This window comes from Eulemur rufifrons, chromosome 2 (assembly GCF_041146395.1).
Source record: "Eulemur rufifrons isolate Redbay chromosome 2, OSU_ERuf_1, whole genome shotgun sequence".
Classification (NCBI taxonomy): Eukaryota; Metazoa; Chordata; class Mammalia; order Primates; family Lemuridae; genus Eulemur; species Eulemur rufifrons.
Window position 1 is genome coordinate 92,082,386 of NC_090984.1, and position 10,424 is coordinate 92,092,809.

Genomic DNA, 10,424 nt, shown 5'->3' on the forward strand with positions numbered 1-10,424 from the left:
AGGTAACTCACCCTAAGAAATGTTTTCTGAACATGTTTGCAGAGAAACTCGGAAAGACCTGAGTCTAATGCTCATGACTAAAATTAACAAGTATTTTATGCCTCTGCGCCTTTGCACATGTTGCCCCTTCTGCCCATCATATCCTGTTACCCTTGCCTCCTTTTCCCCCAGCCCATTGGGTAAGCTATTATTTTTATCAAGATGCGGTCTAGACATCATCACAACCTGTGCCTGAGAACAGAATGAATTGTTTCCACGTACTTCCTACTTCCGTTCTCTGTTTATCATATTATTTAATAGCACATTGCAGGCTCTTTGAGGGCAGAGACCAAACCTCTTTCTCCAGCATCACATACCACAATGCCCAACCCAACAGGCTTTTATCTCAACTGATTGACTGAGTGGACCAGAAGGGAGGAGGCATACGCCTACCCTGAGAAGTGCACCAGAAGTTTTGGGTAGGTAGGGGTCATTTGTGGTATTAGCATATTAAATATTGTAATGTTTGAGACCAGAATCAAAATCCACATAAGCCATGACTTTTTTAGCTTTACTAAAAGAGCTCTAGTTTTCTGGGGATTTTTGGTTTATTTAAAGCAAAAGAATTAAATCCCCACGTGGGGATCAGAAAAAGTTTCACAGAGGAGGATATGATCAATCTGGGTCTTGAAGGACAAATAGGAGTTTGTCAAGTGTTATGGTTAATTCTAGGTGTCAGCTTAACCAGCTTAACCAGTCAGCTTAACCAGATTAAGGGATACCCACATAGTTGGTAAAGCGTTATTTCTGGGTATATCTATGAGGGAGTTACCGCAATAGATTGGCATTTGTTTTTATTTATTAATTTACTTATTTATTTATTCAGTCATTCATTCATTTATTTATTAAAGACAGGGTCTCACTCTGTCACCCAGGCTGGAGTGCAGTGGTGCAATCACAGCTCGCTGCAACCTCAAACTCCTGGACCCAAGCGATCCTCCAGCCTCAGGCTCCTGAGTAGCTGGGACTACAGGCATGCGCCACCATACCCAGCTAATTTTTCTTTTTTTTTGTAGAGATGAGGTCTCACCACGTTGCCCAGCCTGGTCTCCAACTCCTGGGCTCAAGCAATCCTCCTGCCTTGGCCTCCCAAAATGCTAGGATTACAGTTGTGAGCCACCACACTCGGCCTCTCTCAAACTTCTGTTGGGGATTCTCTATATTGAATATATGCAGACTTTGAGATGATAGTTTTTCAGAATTCATCATCTTTATGAAACTTTACTATTTGCCCACATAGTCGTTTCATACTCTTACTCTTCCTGGTGATGAGGTAGATGTTGGTAGATGATGATGATTCTAGTTGTGGATCTCTTTTTTTTTTTTTTTTTTGAGACAGAGTCTCACTCTGTTGCCCAGGCTAGCGTGAGTGCCGTGGCGTCAGCCTCGCTCACAGCAACCTCAAACTCCTGGGCTCAAGCAATCCACCTGCCTCAGCCTCCCAAGTAGCTGGGGCTACAGGCATGCGCCACCATGCCCGGCTAATTTTTTCTATATATATATTTAGCTGTCTATATAATTTCTTTCTATTTTTAGTAGAGATGGGGTCTCGCTCTTGCTCAGGCTGATCTCGAACTCCTGAGCTCAAACAATCCGCCCACCTCAGCCTCCCAGAGTGCTAGGATTACAGGCGTGAGCCACCGCGCCCGGCCTAGTTGTGGATCTCTTTGAGTTTATTTGACTAGGAGTTTGTTGAGATTCTTGGATGAGTGTATTAATATTTTCATCAAATATGGGAAGTTTTTAGTCATTATTTCTTAAAATACTTTTGTTGCCTCTCTCTTCTCTCCTACTGGAACACCCATTATGTGTATATTGGTATATTTGATGGAGAGGTTCTGTTCATTTTTCTTTTTTTTTTTTTGAGACAGAGTCTCACTGTGTTGCCCGGGCTAGAGTGAGTGCCGTGGCATCAGCCTAGCTCACAGCAACCTCAAACTCCTCGGCTTAAGCGATCCTACTGCCTCAGCCTCCCGAGTAGCTGGAACTACAGGCATGCACCACCATGCCCGGCTAATTTTTTGTATATATATATTTTAGTTGTCCATATAATTTCTTTCTATTTTTAGTAGAGACGGGGTCTCGCTCTTGCTCAGGCTGGTCTCGAACTCCTGACCTCGAGCGATCCACCCGCCTCGGCCTCCCAGAGTGCTAGGATTACAGGCGTGAGCCACCGCGCCCGGCCCGTTCATTTTTCTTTATTCCTTTTTCTTTCTGTTCCTCACATTGGGTAATCTCAAATAAACCATCTTGAAGTTCATTGATTCTTTCTTCTGCCAGCCCAAATCTACTATTGAGCCCTTCTAGTGAATTTCTCATTTCAGTTGTACTCTCAATTCCAGAATTTTTATTTGGTTATATAGAGAAAGATATATATTTCTGTCTCTTTATTGAGATTCTCTATTTGGTGAGCCATCATTCTTATACTTTTGTTTAGTTCTTCTTTTTAGAGACAGGGTCTTGCTCTGTCACCCAGGCTGCAGTGTAGCAATGCAATCATAGCTTACTGCAACCTCAAACTCCTCCCAGCGAATTTTCCTATTTTTGGAGAGATGGAGGATCTTACTATGTTGCTCAGGCTGGCCTTGAAATCCTGGCCTCATGCAATCCTCCCACCTCAGTATCCCAAAGTGCTAGGATTATAGGCATTAGCCACAGTGCCTGGCCTCTTTTCTTTAGTTCTTTATACATGGTTTCCTTTAATTCTTTGAAGATATTTTAAATACCTGATTTAAAGTCTTTGGTAAGTCCAGTGCCTAGGTTTCCTCAGGGACAGTTTCTATTTTCTCTTGACTGCTTTTTCCCTGTGTCAGGGCCATCCTTTCCTGTTTTTTGCATGTCTCATAATTTTTTATTGGCAACTGGGCATTTAAAATAATATAACATGGTGGTGCTTGAAACTGGATTCTTTTCTCTCTCCAGGGTTGGTTGTTTTTGCTGCTGCTGTTTGTTTAGTGACTTACCTGAATTAATTTTGTAAAGTCTGTATTCTTTTTTTTCATGTGTGGCACTGAAGCCTCTGCTCAGTTAGCTTAGTAGTCAGTTAATTACTGGACACAGAGTTCCTCAAATTCCTGGAAACAGTAAGACTCCTACCCTTTCCTGAGAGACTCAGTGCATATGAAGGCCTGTCTTCAACACTTAGGAATTTGACAGCTCTGCTTCAGCCTTTATTTTCTGCTTGTGAAGAGCCTGAAGGTCTGCCAAGGTGGGGGCTCAGGAACTTCTCAGGTCTTTTCAGGGCAAGTGCACAGCCTTGCATTGCACATGCTCGTGGTCTTGTGGATTCTGGAATACGTCAGAGCTTTTCAAAGCCTCCTGTGGACACCTTATACCCAGGTTTTCCTTTTATGTTTTTGGTCAGCTTCTGGTTTGCTCCAACTGTTATTGCTACCATAGGCAATTGTAATGTTAAATAATTACTACTGATTAGTTTTGACCAATGCCCTTGGGGAAAAGACTTTTTCTACTGAATTCTGCATCAGGTCAAATAAAGACAAGCCATATGAGTGGTGTCTCCAGGGAACTGCCAGAGAGATCAAATAATGATAGTTCTTGTTGAATGGTGCTTTGGGGAGCTCAAAACCCATTCTGTCCCCTCCAGTGGCTGCTAGGCTGCTCATTATCCATGATGCCAGTGTAACAGAGGGAGTGGCTTAAAAAATGGCAAAAATAGTTTCTATCTCTTTAAAACATCCTCCACTCCTTTGTGAGAACTAAAACTTGCATCCCTGCCTCGGGCCAGTGGTTGAGAGGAGCAGGGAGGCCTTTTGTTCTTTCATCCTAGCCTGCACCAGCCCCCAGGTGGCCAGGGTGAGGCTTTGTCTTTGGCAGAGATGAGACAATTAGAATAGTCAACCACAATAGCCTAGAACTGAGGTCACTCCTTTTAAAATCTCTGTATTTCTGCTTATGTGCAGGAAATCTGGATTTTGAGACAAGAAGGTCTACAATTTTTCCTCCTTTGTTGGCAAAGGAATAAACTTCTCTTTATTTCTCCTCAAACCATTTGTTCTTGTTCTTCTGATGCGCCCTCGAGAACAAGTGCCGAGCTTTTGGTAACACCGGGTAGGTGGTTTTCAAAATTACTGTGGACCTGAAGAGATCGGTATGGGAACAGGACAAGATAAATTGTCATGAAGTTACTGTTCTTACCAAGATTTAGGCATTTTTCTTGAATAAATACTCCTGGAATTGTTGCAAGGCTTTGGTTAGTGTATAGAGTTCTGAAAAAATTAATTTTGACAATTTTTGCCAGTGTTCTCATTGTTCCAGTGAAGAAGCATATTCTCAGAGATCTTTACTCTGCCTTTCCCAGTGATGTCACCCCAGAACCTAAGGAAGATATACCCAGTGGTTTCTACATGCTGTGGATGGCTTTATGTTCATCACCATTCTAGAGAACATGTAATCTGTTTTCATCTTTCTAATGTCACTAATGTCTTGTTAATGTTACTGTATATTGTGCACGGGAAAGCCCTGGGTATCAGTTTTACTATTTGACAACCTTCCCATGTTTTATGATACATTTCATTTATTAATCAAAACCCAACATCCTATCTAATTCTTCCCTTATTAGGGAAATGGACCTGGTTGTGTTATAGTGAAAGAAAAGGCAGACATTCTAGATTCACATCTAATTTCAAATCTTCGTGTATGTCCTAGAAAATCACCTTTCTGAGTTTTCTCATTTGTAAATAATATTATGCCTATTTCTTGGGGTTATTAGAAGAACTGTATAGGAGCCTAGCATGACTGCACAGTGTAGGAACTTGATTACTACCCACCTCTCTTTTCATTCCCTCCCACCTTTGCCAAAGGGCTTGATTTCTTAAAAATAAGTTATAGTTTAGGCAAATAGGAAAATGTCCTCTTCTAACTCTCATGAAAACCTTTTAATCAGTTAGCATCAACAGCCTCTTTAGTGCTGAACACCAAAAGCAGAGCTAAGCTATATGTATAACTACTTGGCTGGCGGGCTTAAGAAAAAAGGGGAAAGCAAGGAAAGCTTATAGAAAAGAAGATAAAGAAAAAATGACACAAGAGAAAAAGAATGATGCTTCTGACAATCATAGATATTATGCACTTTACCATCTAGATTTCACACGGCATTTTGTTCACCCTTACTTACTATGCTGTATTTAAATTTGCTTATGTGTCTATCTCATAAGCTGTGATCTCTTGCAGGACAGGAGGTGTAGCCTACTCATGTTGGTATCCCCTCTGCAGGATTCATACACACACTGGAAATGAGCTGCATTAATGTATGTCGCAACCTAGGTTGTAGATCTCACCTCTAAAGAACAGTCCAATGAAGTCCAAATACACTCTGGATTTAATAGATGCTGATTAAAGAAAAATAAAATAGTGCAAGTTACCTCCCAAACATCTCACATTTATTTGATGCAATGTTCCAATGAAAAATATTTTGAAGTAACACATACACATAATTGAAAACCCAAGTAGTACTTGTAGAAGACACTGTTGACCATCTATTCAACAACTATTCATCAACTTCCTCCTTTTCGTACCTTCCTCTGAACCACTGTGTGTCAGGGCAGAATATGCTATCGCCAGCCCCATAGGCAGTGAATCCTGATTGGGCCAATCCGGAGGTGATCACATTCCTCTGGCTAGTGACTGTTGTAGGGGTGGGCACATAATAAAATTCTAGCTAATGACATTTGCTGTGAGGCTTCTCAGAAAGTGTCTCTGTGTGATCATTAATAAAAAGTATCACAGGCAAAAAAAAAAAAAAAAAAACAGACCTTCATCCATTGGATGTTGTTGAATGTGGATGTTATCACTGGCAGTGTTATAGTCATCTTAGGAATTTGGAGATAACTAGCTGACAAGCTGAAGATTGGCAGAGCAGAGAAATGGAAAGAATTTGGATTTTTGCTCACAACCAACACTGGAAATGCGCCACTTCTGAACTTACATGAGGTAATATGTTCCTTATTAGCTTAATGAGAGTTGGGCTTTTATTTGCACCCAAAAGTATCCTAACTGATGTTCTACCACAAATATGTTATATAACAAAACCCAAACAACAAGAACAGAAGTTACCTACCCCTTCTCTCCTGCCTTTCTCCTCCACAGAAAGAACCGTTTTCAACTCCAGCTGTTTTGGCAGGTGATTTATGTACATGCTTCTAAATAATATGCTTACACTGATGTTTTCTTGATTTATCCACAGAAAGATAGGGACTTCCTACTACGAAAGAGGAAAACCAAGCATTTGCACACCGTTTCCACTTTCCTGCCCCCATGCTCCCAATATAGTTGCACAACAACTTTGATTAAATCCATATTATGACTATTGTTCACCAGTTGTTACCTAGTACACCACTAGTGTACTATGATTGCATTTCATTTTTTACCCCCTAGAGTTAAAAATTGTCCCTTATCCCTTTCATTTGCATGTTTTCTTGTGGGCCTATTATTAGCTTCCAAACTCTCCAACATACTTGTAACATCCTTTCAAAGTGATTTTTTTTCTTTTCTTTTTAAATTTCTTCCCTTCTATTTCTATACCCACTCCCATTCCCTTTTCTCCATGCCAGGTAACCATTCTATGGTGTTAACAATATATAAAATTGTATATGTTCTTGCACAGTGAATTATTAGTTTTAATATTTTTAATTACTATAAATGGTTTCCCCCATCCATACCTTGTTTTTTACTGTTTTCACTGGGTATTAGTTTTATGATTAAGCCATTATAGCTAAGTACAAATCTAGTCTGTGGCTTGTAACTGTTGTTACTTCATTGTGTACAATCACCACATTTTTACCTACCCTGTCTGCCAGGGATAGATACCCAAGATGTCGCCAACACCATGACATCAAAAATAATGCCCAATAATGGATCTGTATGAAAATGTCTGTGGGATTAGATCAAGCAGTGCAATTGGTAGGTCAGAGTGTACGTGAACACTTCAGTATGTTTTTGCTCTTTAGAATAGCTGCATCAGTCTACACTCTCAGCAGCAGTACATGAGGGTTCCTATTAATACATGCCCACATGCCTCCAACATTTGGCATCAATTTTCTAATTTTTAAAATTCTAAATAGTATAAAGTGATTACTTTAAGTTTTCATTTCTTCAATTACTAGGGAATCTGACCATCTTATCAGTTTCTTCTGAAATTTGTCTTTTCATATTCTTTGCTCATTTTTCCATTGGCATTGCTTTTTCTTGCTGATTCGAGGGAGTTTCTTCTATATTCTACATTTAATCACTTTTTGGTCTTAGAGATTTCAAATCTCTTTTCTACTATTTTCTACCATTCTGTCATTTATTAACTTTGTCCTTAGATCTTTTGTAAGCAGAAATGCTTAATTTTTATGTAATCAAATTTCTATTGTTTCTGCCTTGTATGTCATAACTTTGAAGTTTAAGAAATCATTTTCCACCTCTAGGTCACAGAGATATTTTCCAGCACTTTCTTCTGTAAAATGTATAGTTCTAACCTTTTATCATTTAAGTCTTAATATATCTGAAGCATATCGGTAGGGATCTAGTTTCATTCTAGTGAGCCAGTATCGTCAAAACCATCTAATAAAAACTCTCTTTTCACTGTGTCATCTTTATAAATATTACATTGCCATATATCCATGGTCTGTCTCTGAACACTCTATTCATTTGCATTGTTCTTAGGCCATAGCACAGTTCTCACTATTTTATTTACTACTATTTTAGTATCTGGTAGGAAAAATCCTTCCTCTTTTCTAAGTTTACTTGGTTATTTGTAGACCTTATTCTTCCATAAAAATTTTAAAGTTTCAATTCCTAAAAAAATCCAAGTGGAATTTTGATTGGGATTACATTGATTTTTCAGATTAAATTTAGAATGTTCACTTTTATAATACTGTCATCTCACTGGAAGTGTGGAATGTTTCTTTTCTGTCTTCATTAGAATTTTAAAGTTTTCTCCAAATAGACCTTGTATATGCTTGGTTAGTTCCTTGATACTTTTACATTTTTGTAGCTATTATGAAATGTTGTCCTTTAGATTTTCAGAGGCTGATTTTATACTGACAACCTTGCTGAATCTCTTAATAATTTGTTGATAGATTTTTTTGGTAGATATCATTTGCAGAGGAAAGGTTTTATTTTTTCCCTTCTCTTCCAATCCTTACACATTACATTTGCTTTCCTTTCTTATAGTATTAACCAGGATCCATACTACTATGACAGGTCTCCTCACTGAGTCCTGGTCTTTAAGGGAATGCATTTAAACTAACATTTCTCCACTAAGTATAATGGTTACTGTAGTTTTTTGATACATAAACCATTACCAGGTTTAAAAAGCATTCTGTTGCTAGCCTGGTGCTTATATTTTTCATGAATAGGTGTAAAACTTTCCCTACGTTTTTCTATATTAAGAAAATCATGATTTTTTTTTCCTTTTTGTCCATTACTGTCACAGATTTTCTGCTGCTGAGCATCTTTTCATATGCTTATTGGCCATTTGTATATCTTCTTTGGAGAAATGTCTATTCAGATCCTTTGACCATTTCTAAAATTGGGTTTTTGTGTTTTTTTTCCTTATGATCTGTAAGAGTTCTTTATATGTTCTGGATACAAGTTCCTTATCTAATATATAATTTGCAAATATTTTCTCCCATTCTATGGGTTAGTATATCTTTTGTCAATCTTTTATTTTTAATCTCTTTAATTGATTCTTGTTTTATGGGAACTTAAAATTCTACATGAAAGTCTCTTTTAATTGGTGAGCTAAATCCACTTACACCATTTTCCACATAGTCAAATGCAATGGGTAACCTATCAGTTCATTTTTCTCCCTGTACATCTCCCTCCTGCTTTCTTCTGTCCTGCTCCAATCTGGATTGAATACTCTGGTTGTGCTGCAAAGCTGTGATCTTGCTACAGTGCTGAGTTGGTGCCCTAATTTCTGGTATTTCTTGTCTTCTTTGATTTACTTTCTTAACTTTTGTGGAGTATATCCTCCTTTGAAAAGGGTGGCATAGAGAGTAAAGTTTGAGATCTTGTACGTCTGTAAATGTTAACTTCACACATGAAGACAGTTTGGTCACAGAATTACAGACTGGAAAACCAAATATATCCTGAAATCCAAATCTATTTATTTCCTGGATTTAGCCAATGAGTTTGGTGAGCAATGGACATTCTGTTAGCTAAATCAGTTTGGTTCCTGAGTTTCAGAAAACAACAGGGAAATGTTCATTTGACATGGGATAGCTCAAAAAATTTATCATCTATTTGCTTTGTGAGTTTGAAGAGTGTAAATTCAAATAGGCAGGAATTTGTCTTCAGAACTTTGAAGGCATCAAGCCATCTTTTTTCAACCAGATGTGCTAATGAGAAGTCTAATACAAATGTAATTTTGTTCTTACATGATTGTTTTTTCCCTCAAAACTTTTAAGAATTTTTTTAATTTTTTTTTTTTTTTTTTTTTTTTTTGAGACAAGAGTCTCACTCTGTTGCCCTGGGTAGAGTGCAGTGGTGTCACTGTAGCTCACTGCAACTTCAAACTCCTGGGCTCAAGCCATCCTTCTGCCTCAGCCTCCTGAGTAACTGGGACTACAGGCCCACTCCACCACAGGCGGCTAATTTTTCTATTTTTTGTAGAGACAGAGTCTTGCTCTTGCTCAGGCTGGTCTGGAACTCCTGAGCTCAAGCAATCCTCCCACCCCGGCCTCCCAGAGTGTTACAATTACAGGGATGAGCCTCCTTGTCCAGGCTATTTTTAGTTTTTAAAAACTATTGTTTTGATAACTACTGTTTCATTTCTGATTAATTTACGAATACAATTTCTCTGAAAATTTTTAACCAGTTTTTCCACCTACAACACAGCATTGTCTCAAATCTTAAAGATCTCGAAAAACATGATTTTTAATGTTTATATAGAGCTCCTTGATCAAGAGATCAAAATGTACCAAAGTTTTTAAGCAGTACAAGGCATCATCAGATCTGTTTTCAGTGGTAACCTAGAAGTAGCAGGCAAGATGAGTTGAAAGAGATCAGAGATTGAGCCTGTACTCTAGGTGAGAAATAATGAAAGTCTTATCTAAGGCAGTAGTGGTGAGGTGAAGGCAAAAGGACAGCTGATAGATTCCAGGAGGCAGACTGGCACAGGACTTGGTGAGTAACTGGACAGGAGAAAAGGGAAGAGAAATCTAGAATTATCCTCAGATTTATGGTTTGGACAACAGCAAGGATAGTTGAAAAGTTCCAAATAAGAATTATTAATATATATTTTGTTTCCATTTGATCATAGAGTGCTTTGGAAAAAAGAGAATTATATATTTTGAATAGGTTAAACAGTGACTTACCTATTGTACAGTATGAGGTAAATTAAGCTAGACTGTACCCTAAATGTAAGCTGCATTGTTGTACAG